The sequence below is a fragment of the Anomaloglossus baeobatrachus genome, unplaced genomic scaffold, assembly GCF_048569485.1.
Source record: "Anomaloglossus baeobatrachus isolate aAnoBae1 unplaced genomic scaffold, aAnoBae1.hap1 Scaffold_839, whole genome shotgun sequence".
NCBI classification, from domain to species: domain Eukaryota; kingdom Metazoa; phylum Chordata; class Amphibia; order Anura; family Aromobatidae; genus Anomaloglossus; species Anomaloglossus baeobatrachus.
This window is the reverse complement of record NW_027445227.1, coordinates 49702-75472: the sequence shown is the minus strand read 5'-3', so window position 1 is coordinate 75472 and position 25771 is coordinate 49702. Positions and strand designations below refer to the sequence as shown.

Sequence of the window (25771 nt, the reverse complement as noted above, 5' to 3'; positions counted from 1 at the left end):
CAATAGCGCTGCTGCCTAGAAAACAAGCTGCGCAGAAGAAGTTGTTCTTTGGGTGGGAGGGTGGGCTAGTGGAAGGAGGGGGCAATCTCTTTTTTTCCCGGGTGGTAGGGGGATGACAGGAGAAGGGAAGCGGGTGGTGAGAAAGGTACAGAGGGCAGGGTTTGGGGGCTGGGAAGGAAAGGGAAAAGATTAGGGTTTGGGGATGATGAAAGGGCTTTCTACGGGTAAGGATGGCAAAGGGTGGCAGTGACGGAAAGTCAGGCAACCTGTCCTGTCCGTCTTTTTGTATCGTGAATTGGAAAGACTGCAAGGGGGAGGGGAGTTGCTTGCGCCCTAAAGGAGGAGTTATTCAGATTCATTGCAGTGGGCGGCGGCTGCAAAACGCACCATTCTTCTTGTTTTGGCTCTGCAAAGCAGCCTTTTCAAGGGTTGGCTTGGGTGACAAAATGTCTTGTGTAGGCGTGGGTTTGTCTCCCTCTCGCTCTCTCTCCCTAAGATGTGTCCGGCATAGGCCAGGGTGCCACTCGAGGCCCAAACCAATTCTGGTTATCGCTTCTCGGCCTTTTGGCTAAGATCAAGTGTAGTATCTGTTCTTATCAGTTTAATATCTGATACGTCCCCTATCTGGGGACCATATATTAAATGGATTTTTAGAACAGGGAGATGGAAAAAGAGCTTGCTCTGTCCACTCCACGCATTGACCTGGTATTGCAGTACCTCCAGGAACGGTGCACCCCTTCTTAACCCAGTTTCCAAAAGCAGAACTCAATTCACCTGATTCATATTAGCCCGATTTAATGAATTGGAAGAAAGCATACGTCTTCATATGCACCTCAATTTGGCCCATTCACTTTTCACACTTCCTCCTTTTGTTTTTTATCTTTCACACTTTTGACTTTCTTTATTCATCCAAATAGCAAACTCATCACCACTCAACCTGACCAACTCGGCTATGTCCCCGTGCTGCAGTTCTCTGTCTTATCTAGATCATTTGCAATTGAATGGAATAGATCCCTTTTGGACAAAGTGGATTCACCTGCTGCTGCAGTGACCACAGGTGTGATAACATCTAGAATTGGCATCTGGTGCGATCTCTCCGCTTCCACTCCAAAGAAAGTTACCTGTTTATTCCTATCATGCATTGGTTTTTGGGGTTTTCTTTGAGTAATGATGATCTCTTTAGTAGTCTGTTGGCGCCCTCTCCTGGAGGAATAGTTTGCTTGCTCTTGGACATTCTAAAAGAGAGGTCATGATAGACATTGAGCTTCTGAGCTCAATTGGGGACAGTCATGGGTGATGAATGTTTGCAACCTACTGCGAAGCCTCATACCGCAATATAAGGAACGTCAAATACTAAGAAAGGGCGGCCTATGAAAGAATTACTACTTTCAATAAGTACACTTAAACGGCTAATTGGGAATAGAAAAACTGTAAAAAGCCCTCTGAGAAAGCCCCCCTCTAACCTTTGATAGTAAGCTTTTCTGTAGTCTGCCTGTTGATGTATTTTCCGTTTGAACTGTGCACAACATGAAGAGACGGAACACTGGCGGCTTGTCACAATGCCCCCCGATGACATCACAATAGCGCTGCTGCCTAGAAAACAAGCTGCGCAGAAGAAGTTGTTCTTTGGGTGGGAGGGTGGGCTAGTGGAAGGAGGGGGCAATCTCTTTTTTTCCCGGGTGGTAGGGGGATGACAGGAGAAGGGAAGCGGGTGGTGAGAAAGGTACAGAGGGCAGGGTTTGGGGGCTGGGAAGGAAAGGGAAAAGATTAGGGTTTGGGGATGATGAAAGGGCTTTCTACGGGTAAGGATGGCAAAGGGTGGCAGTGACGGAAAGTCAGGCAACCTGTCCTGTCCGTCTTTTTGTATCGTGAATTGGAAAGACTGCAAGGGGGAGGGGAGTTGCTTGCGCCCTAAAGGAGGAGTTATTCAGATTCATTGCAGTGGGCGGCGGCTGCAAAACGCACCATTCTTCTTGTTTTGGCTCTGCAAAGCAGCCTTTTCAAGGGTTGGCTTGGGTGACAAAATGTCTTGTGTAGGCGTGGGTTTGTCTCCCTCTCGCTCTCTCTCCCTAAGATGTGTCCGGCATAGGCCAGGGTGCCACTCGAGGCCCAAACCAATTCTGGTTATCGCTTCTCGGCCTTTTGGCTAAGATCAAGTGTAGTATCTGTTCTTATCAGTTTAATATCTGATACGTCCCCTATCTGGGGACCATATATTAAATGGATTTTTAGAACAGGGAGATGGAAAAAGAGCTTGCTCTGTCCACTCCACGCATTGACCTGGTATTGCAGTACCTCCAGGAACGGTGCACCCCTTCTTAACCCAGTTTCCAAAAGCAGAACTCAATTCACCTGATTCATATTAGCCCGATTTAATGAATTGGAAGAAAGCATACGTCTTCATATGCACCTCAATTTGGCCCATTCACTTTTCACACTTCCTCCTTTTGTTTTTTATCTTTCACACTTTTGACTTTCTTTATTCATCCAAATAGCAAACTCATCACCACTCAACCTGACCAACTCGGCTATGTCCCCGTGCTGCAGTTCTCTGTCTTATCTAGATCATTTGCAATTGAATGGAATAGATCCCTTTTGGACAAAGTGGATTCACCTGCTGCTGCAGTGACCACAGGTGTGATAACATCTAGAATTGGCATCTGGTGCGATCTCTCCGCTTCCACTCCAAAGAAAGTTACCTGTTTATTCCTATCATGCATTGGTTTTTGGGGTTTTCTTTGAGTAATGATGATCTCTTTAGTAGTCTGTTGGCGCCCTCTCCTGGAGGAATAGTTTGCTTGCTCTTGGACATTCTAAAAGAGAGGTCATGATAGACATTGAGCTTCTGAGCTCAATTGGGGACAGTCATGGGTGATGAATGTTTGCAACCTACTGCGAAGCCTCATACCGCAATATAAGGAACGTCAAATACTAAGAAAGGGCGGCCTATGAAAGAATTACTACTTTCAATAAGTACACTTAAACGGCTAATTGGGAATAGAAAAACTGTAAAAAGCCCTCTGAGAAAGCCCCCCTCTAACCTTTGATAGTAAGCTTTTCTGTAGTCTGCCTGTTGATGTATTTTCCGTTTGAACTGTGCACAACATGAAGAGACGGAACACTGGCGGCTTGTCACAATGCCCCCCGATGACATCACAATAGCGCTGCTGCCTAGAAAACAAGCTGCGCAGAAGAAGTTGTTCTTTGGGTGGGAGGGTGGGCTAGTGGAAGGAGGGGGCAATCTCTTTTTTTCCCGGGTGGTAGGGGGATGACAGGAGAAGGGAAGCGGGTGGTGAGAAAGGTACAGAGGGCAGGGTTTGGGGGCTGGGAAGGAAAGGGAAAAGATTAGGGTTTGGGGATGATGAAAGGGCTTTCTACGGGTAAGGATGGCAAAGGGTGGCAGTGACGGAAAGTCAGGCAACCTGTCCTGTCCGTCTTTTTGTATCGTGAATTGGAAAGACTGCAAGGGGGAGGGGAGTTGCTTGCGCCCTAAAGGAGGAGTTATTCAGATTCATTGCAGTGGGCGGCGGCTGCAAAACGCACCATTCTTCTTGTTTTGGCTCTGCAAAGCAGCCTTTTCAAGGGTTGGCTTGGGTGACAAAATGTCTTGTGTAGGCGTGGGTTTGTCTCCCTCTCGCTCTCTCTCCCTAAGATGTGTCCGGCATAGGCCAGGGTGCCACTCGAGGCCCAAACCAATTCTGGTTATCGCTTCTCGGCCTTTTGGCTAAGATCAAGTGTAGTATCTGTTCTTATCAGTTTAATATCTGATACGTCCCCTATCTGGGGACCATATATTAAATGGATTTTTAGAACAGGGAGATGGAAAAAGAGCTTGCTCTGTCCACTCCACGCATTGACCTGGTATTGCAGTACCTCCAGGAACGGTGCACCCCTTCTTAACCCAGTTTCCAAAAGCAGAACTCAATTCACCTGATTCATATTAGCCCGATTTAATGAATTGGAAGAAAGCATACGTCTTCATATGCACCTCAATTTGGCCCATTCACTTTTCACACTTCCTCCTTTTGTTTTTTATCTTTCACACTTTTGACTTTCTTTATTCATCCAAATAGCAAACTCATCACCACTCAACCTGACCAACTCGGCTATGTCCCCGTGCTGCAGTTCTCTGTCTTATCTAGATCATTTGCAATTGAATGGAATAGATCCCTTTTGGACAAAGTGGATTCACCTGCTGCTGCAGTGACCACAGGTGTGATAACATCTAGAATTGGCATCTGGTGCGATCTCTCCGCTTCCACTCCAAAGAAAGTTACCTGTTTATTCCTATCATGCATTGGTTTTTGGGGTTTTCTTTGAGTAATGATGATCTCTTTAGTAGTCTGTTGGCGCCCTCTCCTGGAGGAATAGTTTGCTTGCTCTTGGACATTCTAAAAGAGAGGTCATGATAGACATTGAGCTTCTGAGCTCAATTGGGGACAGTCATGGGTGATGAATGTTTGCAACCTACTGCGAAGCCTCATACCGCAATATAAGGAACGTCAAATACTAAGAAAGGGCGGCCTATGAAAGAATTACTACTTTCAATAAGTACACTTAAACGGCTAATTGGGAATAGAAAAACTGTAAAAAGCCCTCTGAGAAAGCCCCCCTCTAACCTTTGATAGTAAGCTTTTCTGTAGTCTGCCTGTTGATGTATTTTCCGTTTGAACTGTGCACAACATGAAGAGACGGAACACTGGCGGCTTGTCACAATGCCCCCCGATGACATCACAATAGCGCTGCTGCCTAGAAAACAAGCTGCGCAGAAGAAGTTGTTCTTTGGGTGGGAGGGTGGGCTAGTGGAAGGAGGGGGCAATCTCTTTTTTTCCCGGGTGGTAGGGGGATGACAGGAGAAGGGAAGCGGGTGGTGAGAAAGGTACAGAGGGCAGGGTTTGGGGGCTGGGAAGGAAAGGGAAAAGATTAGGGTTTGGGGATGATGAAAGGGCTTTCTACGGGTAAGGATGGCAAAGGGTGGCAGTGACGGAAAGTCAGGCAACCTGTCCTGTCCGTCTTTTTGTATCGTGAATTGGAAAGACTGCAAGGGGGAGGGGAGTTGCTTGCGCCCTAAAGGAGGAGTTATTCAGATTCATTGCAGTGGGCGGCGGCTGCAAAACGCACCATTCTTCTTGTTTTGGCTCTGCAAAGCAGCCTTTTCAAGGGTTGGCTTGGGTGACAAAATGTCTTGTGTAGGCGTGGGTTTGTCTCCCTCTCGCTCTCTCTCCCTAAGATGTGTCCGGCATAGGCCAGGGTGCCACTCGAGGCCCAAACCAATTCTGGTTATCGCTTCTCGGCCTTTTGGCTAAGATCAAGTGTAGTATCTGTTCTTATCAGTTTAATATCTGATACGTCCCCTATCTGGGGACCATATATTAAATGGATTTTTAGAACAGGGAGATGGAAAAAGAGCTTGCTCTGTCCACTCCACGCATTGACCTGGTATTGCAGTACCTCCAGGAACGGTGCACCCCTTCTTAACCCAGTTTCCAAAAGCAGAACTCAATTCACCTGATTCATATTAGCCCGATTTAATGAATTGGAAGAAAGCATACGTCTTCATATGCACCTCAATTTGGCCCATTCACTTTTCACACTTCCTCCTTTTGTTTTTTATCTTTCACACTTTTGACTTTCTTTATTCATCCAAATAGCAAACTCATCACCACTCAACCTGACCAACTCGGCTATGTCCCCGTGCTGCAGTTCTCTGTCTTATCTAGATCATTTGCAATTGAATGGAATAGATCCCTTTTGGACAAAGTGGATTCACCTGCTGCTGCAGTGACCACAGGTGTGATAACATCTAGAATTGGCATCTGGTGCGATCTCTCCGCTTCCACTCCAAAGAAAGTTACCTGTTTATTCCTATCATGCATTGGTTTTTGGGGTTTTCTTTGAGTAATGATGATCTCTTTAGTAGTCTGTTGGCGCCCTCTCCTGGAGGAATAGTTTGCTTGCTCTTGGACATTCTAAAAGAGAGGTCATGATAGACATTGAGCTTCTGAGCTCAATTGGGGACAGTCATGGGTGATGAATGTTTGCAACCTACTGCGAAGCCTCATACCGCAATATAAGGAACGTCAAATACTAAGAAAGGGCGGCCTATGAAAGAATTACTACTTTCAATAAGTACACTTAAACGGCTAATTGGGAATAGAAAAACTGTAAAAAGCCCTCTGAGAAAGCCCCCCTCTAACCTTTGATAGTAAGCTTTTCTGTAGTCTGCCTGTTGATGTATTTTCCGTTTGAACTGTGCACAACATGAAGAGACGGAACACTGGCGGCTTGTCACAATGCCCCCCGATGACATCACAATAGCGCTGCTGCCTAGAAAACAAGCTGCGCAGAAGAAGTTGTTCTTTGGGTGGGAGGGTGGGCTAGTGGAAGGAGGGGGCAATCTCTTTTTTTCCCGGGTGGTAGGGGGATGACAGGAGAAGGGAAGCGGGTGGTGAGAAAGGTACAGAGGGCAGGGTTTGGGGGCTGGGAAGGAAAGGGAAAAGATTAGGGTTTGGGGATGATGAAAGGGCTTTCTACGGGTAAGGATGGCAAAGGGTGGCAGTGACGGAAAGTCAGGCAACCTGTCCTGTCCGTCTTTTTGTATCGTGAATTGGAAAGACTGCAAGGGGGAGGGGAGTTGCTTGCGCCCTAAAGGAGGAGTTATTCAGATTCATTGCAGTGGGCGGCGGCTGCAAAACGCACCATTCTTCTTGTTTTGGCTCTGCAAAGCAGCCTTTTCAAGGGTTGGCTTGGGTGACAAAATGTCTTGTGTAGGCGTGGGTTTGTCTCCCTCTCGCTCTCTCTCCCTAAGATGTGTCCGGCATAGGCCAGGGTGCCACTCGAGGCCCAAACCAATTCTGGTTATCGCTTCTCGGCCTTTTGGCTAAGATCAAGTGTAGTATCTGTTCTTATCAGTTTAATATCTGATACGTCCCCTATCTGGGGACCATATATTAAATGGATTTTTAGAACAGGGAGATGGAAAAAGAGCTTGCTCTGTCCACTCCACGCATTGACCTGGTATTGCAGTACCTCCAGGAACGGTGCACCCCTTCTTAACCCAGTTTCCAAAAGCAGAACTCAATTCACCTGATTCATATTAGCCCGATTTAATGAATTGGAAGAAAGCATACGTCTTCATATGCACCTCAATTTGGCCCATTCACTTTTCACACTTCCTCCTTTTGTTTTTTATCTTTCACACTTTTGACTTTCTTTATTCATCCAAATAGCAAACTCATCACCACTCAACCTGACCAACTCGGCTATGTCCCCGTGCTGCAGTTCTCTGTCTTATCTAGATCATTTGCAATTGAATGGAATAGATCCCTTTTGGACAAAGTGGATTCACCTGCTGCTGCAGTGACCACAGGTGTGATAACATCTAGAATTGGCATCTGGTGCGATCTCTCCGCTTCCACTCCAAAGAAAGTTACCTGTTTATTCCTATCATGCATTGGTTTTTGGGGTTTTCTTTGAGTAATGATGATCTCTTTAGTAGTCTGTTGGCGCCCTCTCCTGGAGGAATAGTTTGCTTGCTCTTGGACATTCTAAAAGAGAGGTCATGATAGACATTGAGCTTCTGAGCTCAATTGGGGACAGTCATGGGTGATGAATGTTTGCAACCTACTGCGAAGCCTCATACCGCAATATAAGGAATGTCAAATACTAAGAAAGGGCGGCCTATGAAAGAATTACTACTTTCAATAAGTACACTTAAACGGCTAATTGGGAATAGAAAAACTGTAAAAAGCCCTCTGAGAAAGCCCCCCTCTAACCTTTGATAGTAAGCTTTTCTGTAGTCTGCCTGTTGATGTATTTTCCGTTTGAACTGTGCACAACATGAAGAGACGGAACACTGGCGGCTTGTCACAATGCCCCCCGATGACATCACAATAGCGCTGCTGCCTAGAAAACAAGCTGCGCAGAAGAAGTTGTTCTTTGGGTGGGAGGGTGGGCTAGTGGAAGGAGGGGGCAATCTCTTTTTTTCCCGGGTGGTAGGGGGATGACAGGAGAAGGGAAGCGGGTGGTGAGAAAGGTACAGAGGGCAGGGTTTGGGGGCTGGGAAGGAAAGGGAAAAGATTAGGGTTTGGGGATGATGAAAGGGCTTTCTACGGGTAAGGATGGCAAAGGGTGGCAGTGACGGAAAGTCAGGCAACCTGTCCTGTCCGTCTTTTTGTATCGTGAATTGGAAAGACTGCAAGGGGGAGGGGAGTTGCTTGCGCCCTAAAGGAGGAGTTATTCAGATTCATTGCAGTGGGCGGCGGCTGCAAAACGCACCATTCTTCTTGTTTTGGCTCTGCAAAGCAGCCTTTTCAAGGGTTGGCTTGGGTGACAAAATGTCTTGTGTAGGCGTGGGTTTGTCTCCCTCTCGCTCTCTCTCCCTAAGATGTGTCCGGCATAGGCCAGGGTGCCACTCGAGGCCCAAACCAATTCTGGTTATCGCTTCTCGGCCTTTTGGCTAAGATCAAGTGTAGTATCTGTTCTTATCAGTTTAATATCTGATACGTCCCCTATCTGGGGACCATATATTAAATGGATTTTTAGAACAGGGAGATGGAAAAAGAGCTTGCTCTGTCCACTCCACGCATTGACCTGGTATTGCAGTACCTCCAGGAACGGTGCACCCCTTCTTAACCCAGTTTCCAAAAGCAGAACTCAATTCACCTGATTCATATTAGCCCGATTTAATGAATTGGAAGAAAGCATACGTCTTCATATGCACCTCAATTTGGCCCATTCACTTTTCACACTTCCTCCTTTTGTTTTTTATCTTTCACACTTTTGACTTTCTTTATTCATCCAAATAGCAAACTCATCACCACTCAACCTGACCAACTCGGCTATGTCCCCGTGCTGCAGTTCTCTGTCTTATCTAGATCATTTGCAATTGAATGGAATAGATCCCTTTTGGACAAAGTGGATTCACCTGCTGCTGCAGTGACCACAGGTGTGATAACATCTAGAATTGGCATCTGGTGCGATCTCTCCGCTTCCACTCCAAAGAAAGTTACCTGTTTATTCCTATCATGCATTGGTTTTTGGGGTTTTCTTTGAGTAATGATGATCTCTTTAGTAGTCTGTTGGCGCCCTCTCCTGGAGGAATAGTTTGCTTGCTCTTGGACATTCTAAAAGAGAGGTCATGATAGACATTGAGCTTCTGAGCTCAATTGGGGACAGTCATGGGTGATGAATGTTTGCAACCTACTGCGAAGCCTCATACCGCAATATAAGGAACGTCAAATACTAAGAAAGGGCGGCCTATGAAAGAATTACTACTTTCAATAAGTACACTTAAACGGCTAATTGGGAATAGAAAAACTGTAAAAAGCCCTCTGAGAAAGCCCCCCTCTAACCTTTGATAGTAAGCTTTTCTGTAGTCTGCCTGTTGATGTATTTTCCGTTTGAACTGTGCACAACATGAAGAGACGGAACACTGGCGGCTTGTCACAATGCCCCCCGATGACATCACAATAGCGCTGCTGCCTAGAAAACAAGCTGCGCAGAAGAAGTTGTTCTTTGGGTGGGAGGGTGGGCTAGTGGAAGGAGGGGGCAATCTCTTTTTTTCCCGGGTGGTAGGGGGATGACAGGAGAAGGGAAGCGGGTGGTGAGAAAGGTACAGAGGGCAGGGTTTGGGGGCTGGGAAGGAAAGGGAAAAGATTAGGGTTTGGGGATGATGAAAGGGCTTTCTACGGGTAAGGATGGCAAAGGGTGGCAGTGACGGAAAGTCAGGCAACCTGTCCTGTCCGTCTTTTTGTATCGTGAATTGGAAAGACTGCAAGGGGGAGGGGAGTTGCTTGCGCCCTAAAGGAGGAGTTATTCAGATTCATTGCAGTGGGCGGCGGCTGCAAAACGCACCATTCTTCTTGTTTTGGCTCTGCAAAGCAGCCTTTTCAAGGGTTGGCTTGGGTGACAAAATGTCTTGTGTAGGCGTGGGTTTGTCTCCCTCTCGCTCTCTCTCCCTAAGATGTGTCCGGCATAGGCCAGGGTGCCACTCGAGGCCCAAACCAATTCTGGTTATCGCTTCTCGGCCTTTTGGCTAAGATCAAGTGTAGTATCTGTTCTTATCAGTTTAATATCTGATACGTCCCCTATCTGGGGACCATATATTAAATGGATTTTTAGAACAGGGAGATGGAAAAAGAGCTTGCTCTGTCCACTCCACGCATTGACCTGGTATTGCAGTACCTCCAGGAACGGTGCACCCCTTCTTAACCCAGTTTCCAAAAGCAGAACTCAATTCACCTGATTCATATTAGCCCGATTTAATGAATTGGAAGAAAGCATACGTCTTCATATGCACCTCAATTTGGCCCATTCACTTTTCACACTTCCTCCTTTTGTTTTTTATCTTTCACACTTTTGACTTTCTTTATTCATCCAAATAGCAAACTCATCACCACTCAACCTGACCAACTCGGCTATGTCCCCGTGCTGCAGTTCTCTGTCTTATCTAGATCATTTGCAATTGAATGGAATAGATCCCTTTTGGACAAAGTGGATTCACCTGCTGCTGCAGTGACCACAGGTGTGATAACATCTAGAATTGGCATCTGGTGCGATCTCTCCGCTTCCACTCCAAAGAAAGTTACCTGTTTATTCCTATCATGCATTGGTTTTTGGGGTTTTCTTTGAGTAATGATGATCTCTTTAGTAGTCTGTTGGCGCCCTCTCCTGGAGGAATAGTTTGCTTGCTCTTGGACATTCTAAAAGAGAGGTCATGATAGACATTGAGCTTCTGAGCTCAATTGGGGACAGTCATGGGTGATGAATGTTTGCAACCTACTGCGAAGCCTCATACCGCAATATAAGGAACGTCAAATACTAAGAAAGGGCGGCCTATGAAAGAATTACTACTTTCAATAAGTACACTTAAACGGCTAATTGGGAATAGAAAAACTGTAAAAAGCCCTCTGAGAAAGCCCCCCTCTAACCTTTGATAGTAAGCTTTTCTGTAGTCTGCCTGTTGATGTATTTTCCGTTTGAACTGTGCACAACATGAAGAGACGGAACACTGGCGGCTTGTCACAATGCCCCCCGATGACATCACAATAGCGCTGCTGCCTAGAAAACAAGCTGCGCAGAAGAAGTTGTTCTTTGGGTGGGAGGGTGGGCTAGTGGAAGGAGGGGGCAATCTCTTTTTTTCCCGGGTGGTAGGGGGATGACAGGAGAAGGGAAGCGGGTGGTGAGAAAGGTACAGAGGGCAGGGTTTGGGGGCTGGGAAGGAAAGGGAAAAGATTAGGGTTTGGGGATGATGAAAGGGCTTTCTACGGGTAAGGATGGCAAAGGGTGGCAGTGACGGAAAGTCAGGCAACCTGTCCTGTCCGTCTTTTTGTATCGTGAATTGGAAAGACTGCAAGGGGGAGGGGAGTTGCTTGCGCCCTAAAGGAGGAGTTATTCAGATTCATTGCAGTGGGCGGCGGCTGCAAAACGCACCATTCTTCTTGTTTTGGCTCTGCAAAGCAGCCTTTTCAAGGGTTGGCTTGGGTGACAAAATGTCTTGTGTAGGCGTGGGTTTGTCTCCCTCTCGCTCTCTCTCCCTAAGATGTGTCCGGCATAGGCCAGGGTGCCACTCGAGGCCCAAACCAATTCTGGTTATCGCTTCTCGGCCTTTTGGCTAAGATCAAGTGTAGTATCTGGTCCGGGTCAGCTTCGGCTGAGAAACCAACACCCGGTTGGAGGTCTGGGTCAGCTTCGGCTGAGAAACCAACACCCGGTTGGAGGTCCGGTTAGCCTTGGGCTGAGAAACCAACACCGGTTGACGGTCCGGGCAGTTTCGGCTGCGAAACCATCAACTAGTAGCTCTCTACTCCACTTGGGTAAGATGCCTGGGTGGACGCTGGGAGCAACGACAAGGCTCAACCAGGCTTCGGCTTGGGGGAGCACTGAAGATCCCTGACCCTTGCTGTGGCCTTCTGGCTCGGAGGGACGGGGTTGATTTTTGGGGACCCTCTCCTCACGGTGGGGTCCACACGAATCCTAGCCTTTGCACTGTTTTTGGTGTGACTTCGGTCATACATTTTTTGTGGTGCTTTGGAAAGCTTCATTAAATCAAAATCTGTTCTTATCAGTTTAATATCTGATACGTCCCCTATCTGGGGACCATATATTAAATGGATTTTTAGAACAGGGAGATGGAAAAAGAGCTTGCTCTGTCCACTCCACGCATTGACCTGGTATTGCAGTACCTCCAGGAACGGTGCACCCCTTCTTAACCCAGTTTCCAAAAGCAGAACTCAATTCACCTGATTCATATTAGCCCGATTTAATGAATTGGAAGAAAGCATACGTCTTCATATGCACCTCAATTTGGCCCATTCACTTTTCACACTTCCTCCTTTTGTTTTTTATCTTTCACACTTTTGACTTTCTTTATTCATCCAAATAGCAAACTCATCACCACTCAACCTGACCAACTCGGCTATGTCCCCGTGCTGCAGTTCTCTGTCTTATCTAGATCATTTGCAATTGAATGGAATAGATCCCTTTTGGACAAAGTGGATTCACCTGCTGCTGCAGTGACCACAGGTGTGATAACATCTAGAATTGGCATCTGGTGCGATCTCTCCGCTTCCACTCCAAAGAAAGTTACCTGTTTATTCCTATCATGCATTGGTTTTTGGGGTTTTCTTTGAGTAATGATGATCTCTTTAGTAGTCTGTTGGCGCCCTCTCCTGGAGGAATAGTTTGCTTGCTCTTGGACATTCTAAAAGAGAGGTCATGATAGACATTGAGCTTCTGAGCTCAATTGGGGACAGTCATGGGTGATGAATGTTTGCAACCTACTGCGAAGCCTCATACCGCAATATAAGGAACGTCAAATACTAAGAAAGGGCGGCCTATGAAAGAATTACTACTTTCAATAAGTACACTTAAACGGCTAATTGGGAATAGAAAAACTGTAAAAAGCCCTCTGAGAAAGCCCCCCTCTAACCTTTGATAGTAAGCTTTTCTGTAGTCTGCCTGTTGATGTATTTTCCGTTTGAACTGTGCACAACATGAAGAGACGGAACACTGGCGGCTTGTCACAATGCCCCCCGATGACATCACAATAGCGCTGCTGCCTAGAAAACAAGCTGCGCAGAAGAAGTTGTTCTTTGGGTGGGAGGGTGGGCTAGTGGAAGGAGGGGGCAATCTCTTTTTTTCCCGGGTGGTAGGGGGATGACAGGAGAAGGGAAGCGGGTGGTGAGAAAGGTACAGAGGGCAGGGTTTGGGGGCTGGGAAGGAAAGGGAAAAGATTAGGGTTTGGGGATGATGAAAGGGCTTTCTACGGGTAAGGATGGCAAAGGGTGGCAGTGACGGAAAGTCAGGCAACCTGTCCTGTCCGTCTTTTTGTATCGTGAATTGGAAAGACTGCAAGGGGGAGGGGAGTTGCTTGCGCCCTAAAGGAGGAGTTATTCAGATTCATTGCAGTGGGCGGCGGCTGCAAAACGCACCATTCTTCTTGTTTTGGCTCTGCAAAGCAGCCTTTTCAAGGGTTGGCTTGGGTGACAAAATGTCTTGTGTAGGCGTGGGTTTGTCTCCCTCTCGCTCTCTCTCCCTAAGATGTGTCCGGCATAGGCCAGGGTGCCACTCGAGGCCCAAACCAATTCTGGTTATCGCTTCTCGGCCTTTTGGCTAAGATCAAGTGTAGTATCTGTTCTTATCAGTTTAATATCTGATACGTCCCCTATCTGGGGACCATATATTAAATGGATTTTTAGAACAGGGAGATGGAAAAAGAGCTTGCTCTGTCCACTCCACGCATTGACCTGGTATTGCAGTACCTCCAGGAACGGTGCACCCCTTCTTAACCCAGTTTCCAAAAGCAGAACTCAATTCACCTGATTCATATTAGCCCGATTTAATGAATTGGAAGAAAGCATACGTCTTCATATGCACCTCAATTTGGCCCATTCACTTTTCACACTTCCTCCTTTTGTTTTTTATCTTTCACACTTTTGACTTTCTTTATTCATCCAAATAGCAAACTCATCACCACTCAACCTGACCAACTCGGCTATGTCCCCGTGCTGCAGTTCTCTGTCTTATCTAGATCATTTGCAATTGAATGGAATAGATCCCTTTTGGACAAAGTGGATTCACCTGCTGCTGCAGTGACCACAGGTGTGATAACATCTAGAATTGGCATCTGGTGCGATCTCTCCGCTTCCACTCCAAAGAAAGTTACCTGTTTATTCCTATCATGCATTGGTTTTTGGGGTTTTCTTTGAGTAATGATGATCTCTTTAGTAGTCTGTTGGCGCCCTCTCCTGGAGGAATAGTTTGCTTGCTCTTGGACATTCTAAAAGAGAGGTCATGATAGACATTGAGCTTCTGAGCTCAATTGGGGACAGTCATGGGTGATGAATGTTTGCAACCTACTGCGAAGCCTCATACCGCAATATAAGGAACGTCAAATACTAAGAAAGGGCGGCCTATGAAAGAATTACTACTTTCAATAAGTACACTTAAACGGCTAATTGGGAATAGAAAAACTGTAAAAAGCCCTCTGAGAAAGCCCCCCTCTAACCTTTGATAGTAAGCTTTTCTGTAGTCTGCCTGTTGATGTATTTTCCGTTTGAACTGTGCACAACATGAAGAGACGGAACACTGGCGGCTTGTCACAATGCCCCCCGATGACATCACAATAGCGCTGCTGCCTAGAAAACAAGCTGCGCAGAAGAAGTTGTTCTTTGGGTGGGAGGGTGGGCTAGTGGAAGGAGGGGGCAATCTCTTTTTTTCCCGGGTGGTAGGGGGATGACAGGAGAAGGGAAGCGGGTGGTGAGAAAGGTACAGAGGGCAGGGTTTGGGGGCTGGGAAGGAAAGGGAAAAGATTAGGGTTTGGGGATGATGAAAGGGCTTTCTACGGGTAAGGATGGCAAAGGGTGGCAGTGACGGAAAGTCAGGCAACCTGTCCTGTCCGTCTTTTTGTATCGTGAATTGGAAAGACTGCAAGGGGGAGGGGAGTTGCTTGCGCCCTAAAGGAGGAGTTATTCAGATTCATTGCAGTGGGCGGCGGCTGCAAAACGCACCATTCTTCTTGTTTTGGCTCTGCAAAGCAGCCTTTTCAAGGGTTGGCTTGGGTGACAAAATGTCTTGTGTAGGCGTGGGTTTGTCTCCCTCTCGCTCTCTCTCCCTAAGATGTGTCCGGCATAGGCCAGGGTGCCACTCGAGGCCCAAACCAATTCTGGTTATCGCTTCTCGGCCTTTTGGCTAAGATCAAGTGTAGTATCTGTTCTTATCAGTTTAATATCTGATACGTCCCCTATCTGGGGACCATATATTAAATGGATTTTTAGAACAGGGAGATGGAAAAAGAGCTTGCTCTGTCCACTCCACGCATTGACCTGGTATTGCAGTACCTCCAGGAACGGTGCACCCCTTCTTAACCCAGTTTCCAAAAGCAGAACTCAATTCACCTGATTCATATTAGCCCGATTTAATGAATTGGAAGAAAGCATACGTCTTCATATGCACCTCAATTTGGCCCATTCACTTTTCACACTTCCTCCTTTTGTTTTTTATCTTTCACACTTTTGACTTTCTTTATTCATCCAAATAGCAAACTCATCACCACTCAACCTGACCAACTCGGCTATGTCCCCGTGCTGCAGTTCTCTGTCTTATCTAGATCATTTGCAATTGAATGGAATAGATCCCTTTTGGACAAAGTGGATTCACCTGCTGCTGCAGTGACCACAGGTGTGATAACATCTAGAATTGGCATCTGGTGCGATCTCTCCGCTTCCACTCCAAAGAAAGTTACCTGTTTATTCCTATCATGCATTGGTTTTTGGGGTTTTCTTTGAGTAATGATGATCTCTTTAGTAGTCTGTTGGCGCCCTCTCCTGGAGGAATAGTTTGCTTGCTCTTGGACATTCTAAAAGAGAGGTCATGATAGACATTGAGCTTCTGAGCTCAATTGGGGACAGTCATGGGTGATGAATGTTTGCAACCTACTGCGAAGCCTCATACCGCAATATAAGGAACGTCAAATACTAAGAAAGGGCGGCCTATGAAAGAATTACTACTTTCAATAAGTACACTTAAACGGCTAATTGGGAATAGAAAAACTGTAAAAAGCCCTCTGAGAAAGCCCCCCTCTAACCTTTGATAGTAAGCTTTTCTGTAGTCTGCCTGTTGATGTATTTTCCGTTTGAACTGTGCACAACATGAAGAGACGGAACACTGGCGGCTTGTCACAATGCCCCCCGATGACATCACAATAGCGCTGCTGCCTAGAAAACAAGCTGCGCAGAAGAAGTTGTTCTTTGGGTGGGAGGGTGGGCTAGTGGAAGGAGGGGGCAATCTCTTTTTTTCCCGGGTGGTAGGGGGATGACAGGAGAAGGGAAGCGGGTGGTGAGAAAGGTACAGAGGGCAGGGTTTGGGGGCTGGGAAGGAAAGGGAAAAGATTAGGGTTTGGGGATGATGAAAGGGCTTTCTACGGGTAAGGATGGCAAAGGGTGGCAGTGACGGAAAGTCAGGCAACCTGTCCTGTCCGTCTTTTTGTATCGTGAATTGGAAAGACTGCAAGGGGGAGGGGAGTTGCTTGCGCCCTAAAGGAGGAGTTATTCAGATTCATTGCAGTGGGCGGCGGCTGCAAAACGCACCATTCTTCTTGTTTTGGCTCTGCAAAGCAGCCTTTTCAAGGGTTGGCTTGGGTGACAAAATGTCTTGTGTAGGCGTGGGTTTGTCTCCCTCTCGCTCTCTCTCCCTAAGATGTGTCCGGCATAGGCCAGGGTGCCACTCGAGGCCCAAACCAATTCTGGTTATCGCTTCTCGGCCTTTTGGCTAAGATCAAGTGTAGTATCTGTTCTTATCAGTTTAATATCTGATACGTCCCCTATCTGGGGACCATATATTAAATGGATTTTTAGAACAGGGAGATGGAAAAAGAGCTTGCTCTGTCCACTCCACGCATTGACCTGGTATTGCAGTACCTCCAGGAACGGTGCACCCCTTCTTAACCCAGTTTCCAAAAGCAGAACTCAATTCACCTGATTCATATTAGCCCGATTTAATGAATTGGAAGAAAGCATACGTCTTCATATGCACCTCAATTTGGCCCATTCACTTTTCACACTTCCTCCTTTTGTTTTTTATCTTTCACACTTTTGACTTTCTTTATTCATCCAAATAGCAAACTCATCACCACTCAACCTGACCAACTCGGCTATGTCCCCGTGCTGCAGTTCTCTGTCTTATCTAGATCATTTGCAATTGAATGGAATAGATCCCTTTTGGACAAAGTGGATTCACCTGCTGCTGCAGTGACCACAGGTGTGATAACATCTAGAATTGGCATCTGGTGCGATCTCTCCGCTTCCACTCCAAAGAAAGTTACCTGTTTATTCCTATCATGCATTGGTTTTTGGGGTTTTCTTTGAGTAATGATGATCTCTTTAGTAGTCTGTTGGCGCCCTCTCCTGGAGGAATAGTTTGCTTGCTCTTGGACATTCTAAAAGAGAGGTCATGATAGACATTGAGCTTCTGAGCTCAATTGGGGACAGTCATGGGTGATGAATGTTTGCAACCTACTGCGAAGCCTCATACCGCAATATAAGGAACGTCAAATACTAAGAAAGGGCGGCCTATGAAAGAATTACTACTTTCAATAAGTACACTTAAACGGCTAATTGGGAATAGAAAAACTGTAAAAAGCCCTCTGAGAAAGCCCCCCTCTAACCTTTGATAGTAAGCTTTTCTGTAGTCTGCCTGTTGATGTATTTTCCGTTTGAACTGTGCACAACATGAAGAGACGGAACACTGGCGGCTTGTCACAATGCCCCCCGATGACATCACAATAGCGCTGCTGCCTAGAAAACAAGCTGCGCAGAAGAAGTTGTTCTTTGGGTGGGAGGGTGGGCTAGTGGAAGGAGGGGGCAATCTCTTTTTTTCCCGGGTGGTAGGGGGATGACAGGAGAAGGGAAGCGGGTGGTGAGAAAGGTACAGAGGGCAGGGTTTGGGGGCTGGGAAGGAAAGGGAAAAGATTAGGGTTTGGGGATGATGAAAGGGCTTTCTACGGGTAAGGATGGCAAAGGGTGGCAGTGACGGAAAGTCAGGCAACCTGTCCTGTCCGTCTTTTTGTATCGTGAATTGGAAAGACTGCAAGGGGGAGGGGAGTTGCTTGCGCCCTAAAGGAGGAGTTATTCAGATTCATTGCAGTGGGCGGCGGCTGCAAAACGCACCATTCTTCTTGTTTTGGCTCTGCAAAGCAGCCTTTTCAAGGGTTGGCTTGGGTGACAAAATGTCTTGTGTAGGCGTGGGTTTGTCTCCCTCTCGCTCTCTCTCCCTAAGATGTGTCCGGCATAGGCCAGGGTGCCACTCGAGGCCCAAACCAATTCTGGTTATCGCTTCTCGGCCTTTTGGCTAAGATCAAGTGTAGTATCTGTTCTTATCAGTTTAATATCTGATACGTCCCCTATCTGGGGACCATATATTAAATGGATTTTTAGAACAGGGAGATGGAAAAAGAGCTTGCTCTGTCCACTCCACGCATTGACCTGGTATTGCAGTACCTCCAGGAACGGTGCACCCCTTCTTAACCCAGTTTCCAAAAGCAGAACTCAATTCACCTGATTCATATTAGCCCGATTTAATGAATTGGAAGAAAGCATACGTCTTCATATGCACCTCAATTTGGCCCATTCACTTTTCACACTTCCTCCTTTTGTTTTTTATCTTTCACACTTTTGACTTTCTTTATTCATCCAAATAGCAAACTCATCACCACTCAACCTGACCAACTCGGCTATGTCCCCGTGCTGCAGTTCTCTGTCTTATCTAGATCATTTGCAATTGAATGGAATAGATCCCTTTTGGACAAAGTGGATTCACCTGCTGCTGCAGTGACCACAGGTGTGATAACATCTAGAATTGGCATCTGGTGCGATCTCTCCGCTTCCACTCCAAAGAAAGTTACCTGTTTATTCCTATCATGCATTGGTTTTTGGGGTTTTCTTTGAGTAATGATGATCTCTTTAGTAGTCTGTTGGCGCCCTCTCCTGGAGGAATAGTTTGCTTGCTCTTGGACATTCTAAAAGAGAGGTCATGATAGACATTGAGCTTCTGAGCTCAATTGGGGACAGTCATGGGTGATGAATGTTTGCAACCTACTGCGAAGCCTCATACCGCAATATAAGGAACGTCAAATACTAAGAAAGGGCGGCCTATGAAAGAATTACTACTTTCAATAAGTACACTTAAACGGCTAATTGGGAATAGAAAAACTGTAAAAAGCCCTCTGAGAAAGCCCCCCTCTAACCTTTGATAGTAAGCTTTTCTGTAGTCTGCCTGTTGATGTATTTTCCGTTTGAACTGTGCACAACATGAAGAGACGGAACACTGGCGGCTTGTCACAATGCCCCCCGATGACATCACAATAGCGCTGCTGCCTAGAAAACAAGCTGCGCAGAAGAAGTTGTTCTTTGGGTGGGAGGGTGGGCTAGTGGAAGGAGGGGGCAATCTCTTTTTTTCCCGGGTGGTAGGGGGATGACAGGAGAAGGGAAGCGGGTGGTGAGAAAGGTACAGAGGGCAGGGTTTGGGGGCTGGGAAGGAAAGGGAAAAGATTAGGGTTTGGGGATGATGAAAGGGCTTTCTACGGGTAAGGATGGCAAAGGGTGGCAGTGACGGAAAGTCAGGCAACCTGTCCTGTCCGTCTTTTTGTATCGTGAATTGGAAAGACTGCAAGGGGGAGGGGAGTTGCTTGCGCCCTAAAGGAGGAGTTATTCAGATTCATTGCAGTGGGCGGCGGCTGCAAAACGCACCATTCTTCTTGTTTTGGCTCTGCAAAGCAGCCTTTTCAAGGGTTGGCTTGGGTGACAAAATGTCTTGTGTAGGCGTGGGTTTGTCTCCCTCTCGCTCTCTCTCCCTAAGATGTGTCCGGCATAGGCCAGGGTGCCACTCGAGGCCCAAACCAATTCTGGTTATCGCTTCTCGGCCTTTTGGCTAAGATCAAGTGTAGTATCTGTTCTTATCAGTTTAATATCTGATACGTCCCCTATCTGGGGACCATATATTAAATGGATTTTTAGAACAGGGAGATGGAAAAAGAGCTTGCTCTGTCCACTCCACGCATTGACCTGGTATTGCAGTACCTCCAGGAACGGTGCACCCCTTCTTAACCCAGTTTCCAAAAGCAGAACTCAATTCACCTGATTCATATTAGCCCGATTTAATGAATTGGAAGAAAGCATACGTCTTCATATGCACCTCAATTTGGCCCATTCACTTTTCACACTTCCTCCTTTTGTTTTTTATCTTTCACACTTTTGACTTTCTTTATTCATCCAAATAGCAAACTCATCACCACTCAACCTGACCAACTCGGCTATGTCCCCGTGCTGCAGTTCTCTGTCTTATCTAGATCATTTGCAATTGAATGGAATAGATCCCTTTTGGACAAAGTGGATTCACCTGCTGCTGCAGTGACCACAGGTGTGATAACATCTAGAATTGGCATCTGGTGCGATCTCTCCGCTTCCACTCCAAAGAAAGTTACCTGTTTATTCCTATCATGCATTGGTTTTTGGGGTTTTCTTTGAGTAATGATGATCTCTTTAGTAGTCTGTTGGCGCCCTCTCCTGGAGGAATAGTTTGCTTGCTCTTGGACATTCTAAAAGAGAGGTCATGATAGACATTGAGCTTCTGAGCTCAATTGGGGACAGTCATGGGTGATGAATGTTTGCAACCTACTGCGAAGCCTCATACCGCAATATAAGGAACGTCAAATACTAAGAAAGGGCGGCCTATGAAAGAATTACTACTTTCAATAAGTACACTTAAACGGCTAATTGGGAATAGAAAAACTGTAAAAAGCCCTCTGAGAAAGCCCCCCTCTAACCTTTGATAGTAAGCTTTTCTGTAGTCTGCCTGTTGATGTATTTTCCGTTTGAACTGTGCACAACATGAAGAGACGGAACACTGGCGGCTTGTCACAATGCCCCCCGATGACATCACAATAGCGCTGCTGCCTAGAAAACAAGCTGCGCAGAAGAAGTTGTTCTTTGGGTGGGAGGGTGGGCTAGTGGAAGGAGGGGGCAATCTCTTTTTTTCCCGGGTGGTAGGGGGATGACAGGAGAAGGGAAGCGGGTGGTGAGAAAGGTACAGAGGGCAGGGTTTGGGGGCTGGGAAGGAAAGGGAAAAGATTAGGGTTTGGGGATGATGAAAGGGCTTTCTACGGGTAAGGATGGCAAAGGGTGGCAGTGACGGAAAGTCAGGCAACCTGTCCTGTCCGTCTTTTTGTATCGTGAATTGGAAAGACTGCAAGGGGGAGGGGAGTTGCTTGCGCCCTAAAGGAGGAGTTATTCAGATTCATTGCAGTGGGCGGCGGCTGCAAAACGCACCATTCTTCTTGTTTTGGCTCTGCAAAGCAGCCTTTTCAAGGGTTGGCTTGGGTGACAAAATGTCTTGTGTAGGCGTGGGTTTGTCTCCCTCTCGCTCTCTCTCCCTAAGATGTGTCCGGCATAGGCCAGGGTGCCACTCGAGGCCCAAACCAATTCTGGTTATCGCTTCTCGGCCTTTTGGCTAAGATCAAGTGTAGTATCTGTTCTTATCAGTTTAATATCTGATACGTCCCCTATCTGGGGACCATATATTAAATGGATTTTTAGAACAGGGAGATGGAAAAAGAGCTTGCTCTGTCCACTCCACGCATTGACCTGGTATTGCAGTACCTCCAGGAACGGTGCACCCCTTCTTAACCCAGTTTCCAAAAGCAGAACTCAATTCACCTGATTCATATTAGCCCGATTTAATGAATTGGAAGAAAGCATACGTCTTCATATGCACCTCAATTTGGCCCATTCACTTTTCACACTTCCTCCTTTTGTTTTTTATCTTTCACACTTTTGACTTTCTTTATTCATCCAAATAGCAAACTCATCACCACTCAACCTGACCAACTCGGCTATGTCCCCGTGCTGCAGTTCTCTGTCTTATCTAGATCATTTGCAATTGAATGGAATAGATCCCTTTTGGACAAAGTGGATTCACCTGCTGCTGCAGTGACCACAGGTGTGATAACATCTAGAATTGGCATCTGGTGCGATCTCTCCGCTTCCACTCCAAAGAAAGTTACCTGTTTATTCCTATCATGCATTGGTTTTTGGGGTTTTCTTTGAGTAATGATGATCTCTTTAGTAGTCTGTTGGCGCCCTCTCCTGGAGGAATAGTTTGCTTGCTCTTGGACATTCTAAAAGAGAGGTCATGATAGACATTGAGCTTCTGAGCTCAATTGGGGACAGTCATGGGTGATGAATGTTTGCAACCTACTGCGAAGCCTCATACCGCAATATAAGGAACGTCAAATACTAAGAAAGGGCGGCCTATGAAAGAATTACTACTTTCAATAAGTACACTTAAACGGCTAATTGGGAATAGAAAAACTGTAAAAAGCCCTCTGAGAAAGCCCCCCTCTAACCTTTGATAGTAAGCTTTTCTGTAGTCTGCCTGTTGATGTATTTTCCGTTTGAACTGTGCACAACATGAAGAGACGGAACACTGGCGGCTTGTCACAATGCCCCCCGATGACATCACAATAGCGCTGCTGCCTAGAAAACAAGCTGCGCAGAAGAAGTTGTTCTTTGGGTGGGAGGGTGGGCTAGTGGAAGGAGGGGGCAATCTCTTTTTTTCCCGGGTGGTAGGGGGATGACAGGAGAAGGGAAGCGGGTGGTGAGAAAGGTACAGAGGGCAGGGTTTGGGGGCTGGGAAGGAAAGGGAAAAGATTAGGGTTTGGGGATGATGAAAGGGCTTTCTACGGGTAAGGATGGCAAAGGGTGGCAGTGACGGAAAGTCAGGCAACCTGTCCTGTCCGTCTTTTTGTATCGTGAATTGGAAAGACTGCAAGGGGGAGGGGAGTTGCTTGCGCCCTAAAGGAGGAGTTATTCAGATTCATTGCAGTGGGCGGCGGCTGCAAAACGCACCATTCTTCTTGTTTTGGCTCTGCAAAGCAGCCTTTTCAAGGGTTGGCTTGGGTGACAAAATGTCTTGTGTAGGCGTGGGTTTGTCTCCCTCTCGCTCTCTCTCCCTAAGATGTGTCCGGCATAGGCCAGGGTGCCACTCGAGGCCCAAACCAATTCTGGTTATCGCTTCTCGGCCTTTTGGCTAAGATCAAGTGTAGTATCTGTTCTTATCAGTTTAATATCTGATACGTCCCCTATCTGGGGACCATATATTAAATGGATTTTTAGAACAGGGAGATGGAAAAAGAGCTTGCTCTGTCCACTCCACGCATTGACCTGGTATTGCAGTACCTCCAGGAACGGTGCACCCCTTCTTAACCCAGTTTCCAAAAGCAGAACTCAATTCACCTGATTCATATTAGCCCGATTTAATGAATTGGAAGAAAGCATACGTCTTCATATGCACCTCAATTTGGCCCATTCACTTTTCACACTTCCTCCTTTTGTTTTTTATCTTTCACACTTTTGACTTTCTTTATTCATCCAAATAGCAAACTCATCACCACTCAACCTGACCAACTCGGCTATGTCCCCGTGCTGCAGTTCTCTGTCTTATCTAGATCATTTGCAATTGAATGGAATAGATCCCTTTTGGACAAAGTGGATTCACCTGCTGCTGCAGTGACCACAGGTGTGATAACATCTAGAATTGGCATCTGGTGCGATCTCTCCGCTTCCACTCCAAAGAAAGTTACCTGTTTATTCCTATCATGCATTGGTTTTTGGGGTTTTCTTTGAGTAATGATGATCTCTTTAGTAGTCTGTTGGCGCCCTCTCCTGGAGGAATAGTTTGCTTGCTCTTGGACATTCTAAAAGAGAGGTCATGATAGACATTGAGCTTCTGAGCTCAATTGGGGACAGTCATGGGTGATGAATGTTTGCAACCTACTGCGAAGCCTCATACCGCAATATAAGGAACGTCAAATACTAAGAAAGGGCGGCCTATGAAAGAATTACTACTTTCAATAAGTACACTTAAACGGCTAATTGGGAATAGAAAAACTGTAAAAAGCCCTCTGAGAAAGCCCCCCTCTAACCTTTGATAGTAAGCTTTTCTGTAGTCTGCCTGTTGATGTATTTTCCGTTTGAACTGTGCACAACATGAAGAGACGGAACACTGGCGGCTTGTCACAATGCCCCCCGATGACATCACAATAGCGCTGCTGCCTAGAAAACAAGCTGCGCAGAAGAAGTTGTTCTTTGGGTGGGAGGGTGGGCTAGTGGAAGGAGGGGGCAATCTCTTTTTTTCCCGGGTGGTAGGGGGATGACAGGAGAAGGGAAGCGGGTGGTGAGAAAGGTACAGAGGGCAGGGTTTGGGGGCTGGGAAGGAAAGGGAAAAGATTAGGGTTTGGGGATGATGAAAGGGCTTTCTACGGGTAAGGATGGCAAAGGGTGGCAGTGACGGAAAGTCAGGCAACCTGTCCTGTCCGTCTTTTTGTATCGTGAATTGGAAAGACTGCAAGGGGGAGGGGAGTTGCTTGCGCCCTAAAGGAGGAGTTATTCAGATTCATTGCAGTGGGCGGCGGCTGCAAAACGCACCATTCTTCTTGTTTTGGCTCTGCAAAGCAGCCTTTTCAAGGGTTGGCTTGGGTGACAAAATGTCTTGTGTAGGCGTGGGTTTGTCTCCCTCTCGCTCTCTCTCCCTAAGATGTGTCCGGCATAGGCCAGGGTGCCACTCGAGGCCCAAACCAATTCTGGTTATCGCTTCTCGGCCTTTTGGCTAAGATCAAGTGTAGTATCTGTTCTTATCAGTTTAATATCTGATACGTCCCCTATCTGGGGACCATATATTAAATGGATTTTTAGAACAGGGAGATGGAAAAAGAGCTTGCTCTGTCCACTCCACGCATTGACCTGGTATTGCAGTACCTCCAGGAACGGTGCACCCCTTCTTAACCCAGTTTCCAAAAGCAGAACTCAATTCACCTGATTCATATTAGCCCGATTTAATGAATTGGAAGAAAGCATACGTCTTCATATGCACCTCAATTTGGCCCATTCACTTTTCACACTTCCTCCTTTTGTTTTTTATCTTTCACACTTTTGACTTTCTTTATTCATCCAAATAGCAAACTCATCACCACTCAACCTGACCAACTCGGCTATGTCCCCGTGCTGCAGTTCTCTGTCTTATCTAGATCATTTGCAATTGAATGGAATAGATCCCTTTTGGACAAAGTGGATTCACCTGCTGCTGCAGTGACCACAGGTGTGATAACATCTAGAATTGGCATCTGGTGCGATCTCTCCGCTTCCACTCCAAAGAAAGTTACCTGTTTATTCCTATCATGCATTGGTTTTTGGGGTTTTCTTTGAGTAATGATGATCTCTTTAGTAGTCTGTTGGCGCCCTCTCCTGGAGGAATAGTTTGCTTGCTCTTGGACATTCTAAAAGAGAGGTCATGATAGACATTGAGCTTCTGAGCTCAATTGGGGACAGTCATGGGTGATGAATGTTTGCAACCTACTGCGAAGCCTCATACCGCAATATAAGGAACGTCAAATACTAAGAAAGGGCGGCCTATGAAAGAATTACTACTTTCAATAAGTACACTTAAACGGCTAATTGGGAATAGAAAAACTGTAAAAAGCCCTCTGAGAAAGCCCCCCTCTAACCTTTGATAGTAAGCTTTTCTGTAGTCTGCCTGTTGATGTATTTTCCGTTTGAACTGTGCACAACATGAAGAGACGGAACACTGGCGGCTTGTCACAATGCCCCCCGATGACATCACAATAGCGCTGCTGCCTAGAAAACAAGCTGCGCAGAAGAAGTTGTTCTTTGGGTGGGAGGGTGGGCTAGTGGAAGGAGGGGGCAATCTCTTTTTTTCCCGG

The 25771-nt window shown here is 46.5% G+C and overlaps 16 non-coding genes and 1 pseudogene across 16 annotated transcripts; all 17 read left to right on the top strand.

Moving 5' to 3' along the window:
* The first annotated feature begins 548 nt into the window (after positions 1–548).
* On the top strand, positions 549–739 carry LOC142288542 (U2 spliceosomal RNA). Its single transcript, XR_012749304.1, has one exon. It is a non-coding gene; the product is annotated as a U2 spliceosomal RNA (small nuclear RNA).
* A 1387-nt stretch (positions 740–2126) lies between these two features.
* LOC142288541 (U2 spliceosomal RNA) lies at positions 2127–2317 on the top strand. Its single transcript, XR_012749303.1, has one exon. It is a non-coding gene; the product is annotated as a U2 spliceosomal RNA (small nuclear RNA).
* A 1387-nt stretch (positions 2318–3704) lies between these two features.
* Positions 3705–3895, top strand: LOC142288539 (U2 spliceosomal RNA). Its single transcript, XR_012749301.1, has one exon. It is a non-coding gene; the product is annotated as a U2 spliceosomal RNA (small nuclear RNA).
* Positions 3896–5282: 1387 nt separating this feature from the next.
* Positions 5283–5473, top strand: LOC142288537 (U2 spliceosomal RNA). Its single transcript, XR_012749300.1, has one exon. It is a non-coding gene; the product is annotated as a U2 spliceosomal RNA (small nuclear RNA).
* A 1387-nt stretch (positions 5474–6860) lies between these two features.
* On the top strand, positions 6861–7051 carry LOC142288536 (U2 spliceosomal RNA). Its single transcript, XR_012749299.1, has one exon. It is a non-coding gene; the product is annotated as a U2 spliceosomal RNA (small nuclear RNA).
* A 1387-nt stretch (positions 7052–8438) lies between these two features.
* On the top strand, positions 8439–8629 carry LOC142288535 (U2 spliceosomal RNA). Its single transcript, XR_012749298.1, has one exon. It is a non-coding gene; the product is annotated as a U2 spliceosomal RNA (small nuclear RNA).
* Positions 8630–10016: 1387 nt separating this feature from the next.
* LOC142288534 (U2 spliceosomal RNA) lies at positions 10017–10207 on the top strand. Its single transcript, XR_012749297.1, has one exon. It is a non-coding gene; the product is annotated as a U2 spliceosomal RNA (small nuclear RNA).
* Positions 10208–11594: 1387 nt separating this feature from the next.
* LOC142288548 (U2 spliceosomal RNA) lies at positions 11595–11666 on the top strand (annotated as a pseudogene).
* A 345-nt stretch (positions 11667–12011) lies between these two features.
* LOC142288544 (U2 spliceosomal RNA) lies at positions 12012–12207 on the top strand. Its single transcript, XR_012749305.1, has one exon. It is a non-coding gene; the product is annotated as a U2 spliceosomal RNA (small nuclear RNA).
* Positions 12208–13594: 1387 nt separating this feature from the next.
* On the top strand, positions 13595–13785 carry LOC142288533 (U2 spliceosomal RNA). Its single transcript, XR_012749296.1, has one exon. It is a non-coding gene; the product is annotated as a U2 spliceosomal RNA (small nuclear RNA).
* Positions 13786–15172: 1387 nt separating this feature from the next.
* On the top strand, positions 15173–15363 carry LOC142288532 (U2 spliceosomal RNA). Its single transcript, XR_012749295.1, has one exon. It is a non-coding gene; the product is annotated as a U2 spliceosomal RNA (small nuclear RNA).
* A 1387-nt stretch (positions 15364–16750) lies between these two features.
* On the top strand, positions 16751–16941 carry LOC142288531 (U2 spliceosomal RNA). Its single transcript, XR_012749294.1, has one exon. It is a non-coding gene; the product is annotated as a U2 spliceosomal RNA (small nuclear RNA).
* A 1387-nt stretch (positions 16942–18328) lies between these two features.
* LOC142288530 (U2 spliceosomal RNA) lies at positions 18329–18519 on the top strand. The gene has a single exon (XR_012749293.1). It is a non-coding gene; the product is annotated as a U2 spliceosomal RNA (small nuclear RNA).
* Positions 18520–19906: 1387 nt separating this feature from the next.
* On the top strand, positions 19907–20097 carry LOC142288529 (U2 spliceosomal RNA). The gene has a single exon (XR_012749292.1). It is a non-coding gene; the product is annotated as a U2 spliceosomal RNA (small nuclear RNA).
* A 1387-nt stretch (positions 20098–21484) lies between these two features.
* On the top strand, positions 21485–21675 carry LOC142288527 (U2 spliceosomal RNA). Its single transcript, XR_012749290.1, has one exon. It is a non-coding gene; the product is annotated as a U2 spliceosomal RNA (small nuclear RNA).
* Positions 21676–23062: 1387 nt separating this feature from the next.
* On the top strand, positions 23063–23253 carry LOC142288526 (U2 spliceosomal RNA). Its single transcript, XR_012749289.1, has one exon. It is a non-coding gene; the product is annotated as a U2 spliceosomal RNA (small nuclear RNA).
* Positions 23254–24640: 1387 nt separating this feature from the next.
* On the top strand, positions 24641–24831 carry LOC142288525 (U2 spliceosomal RNA). Its single transcript, XR_012749288.1, has one exon. It is a non-coding gene; the product is annotated as a U2 spliceosomal RNA (small nuclear RNA).
* The last annotated feature ends 940 nt before the right edge of the window (positions 24832–25771 follow it).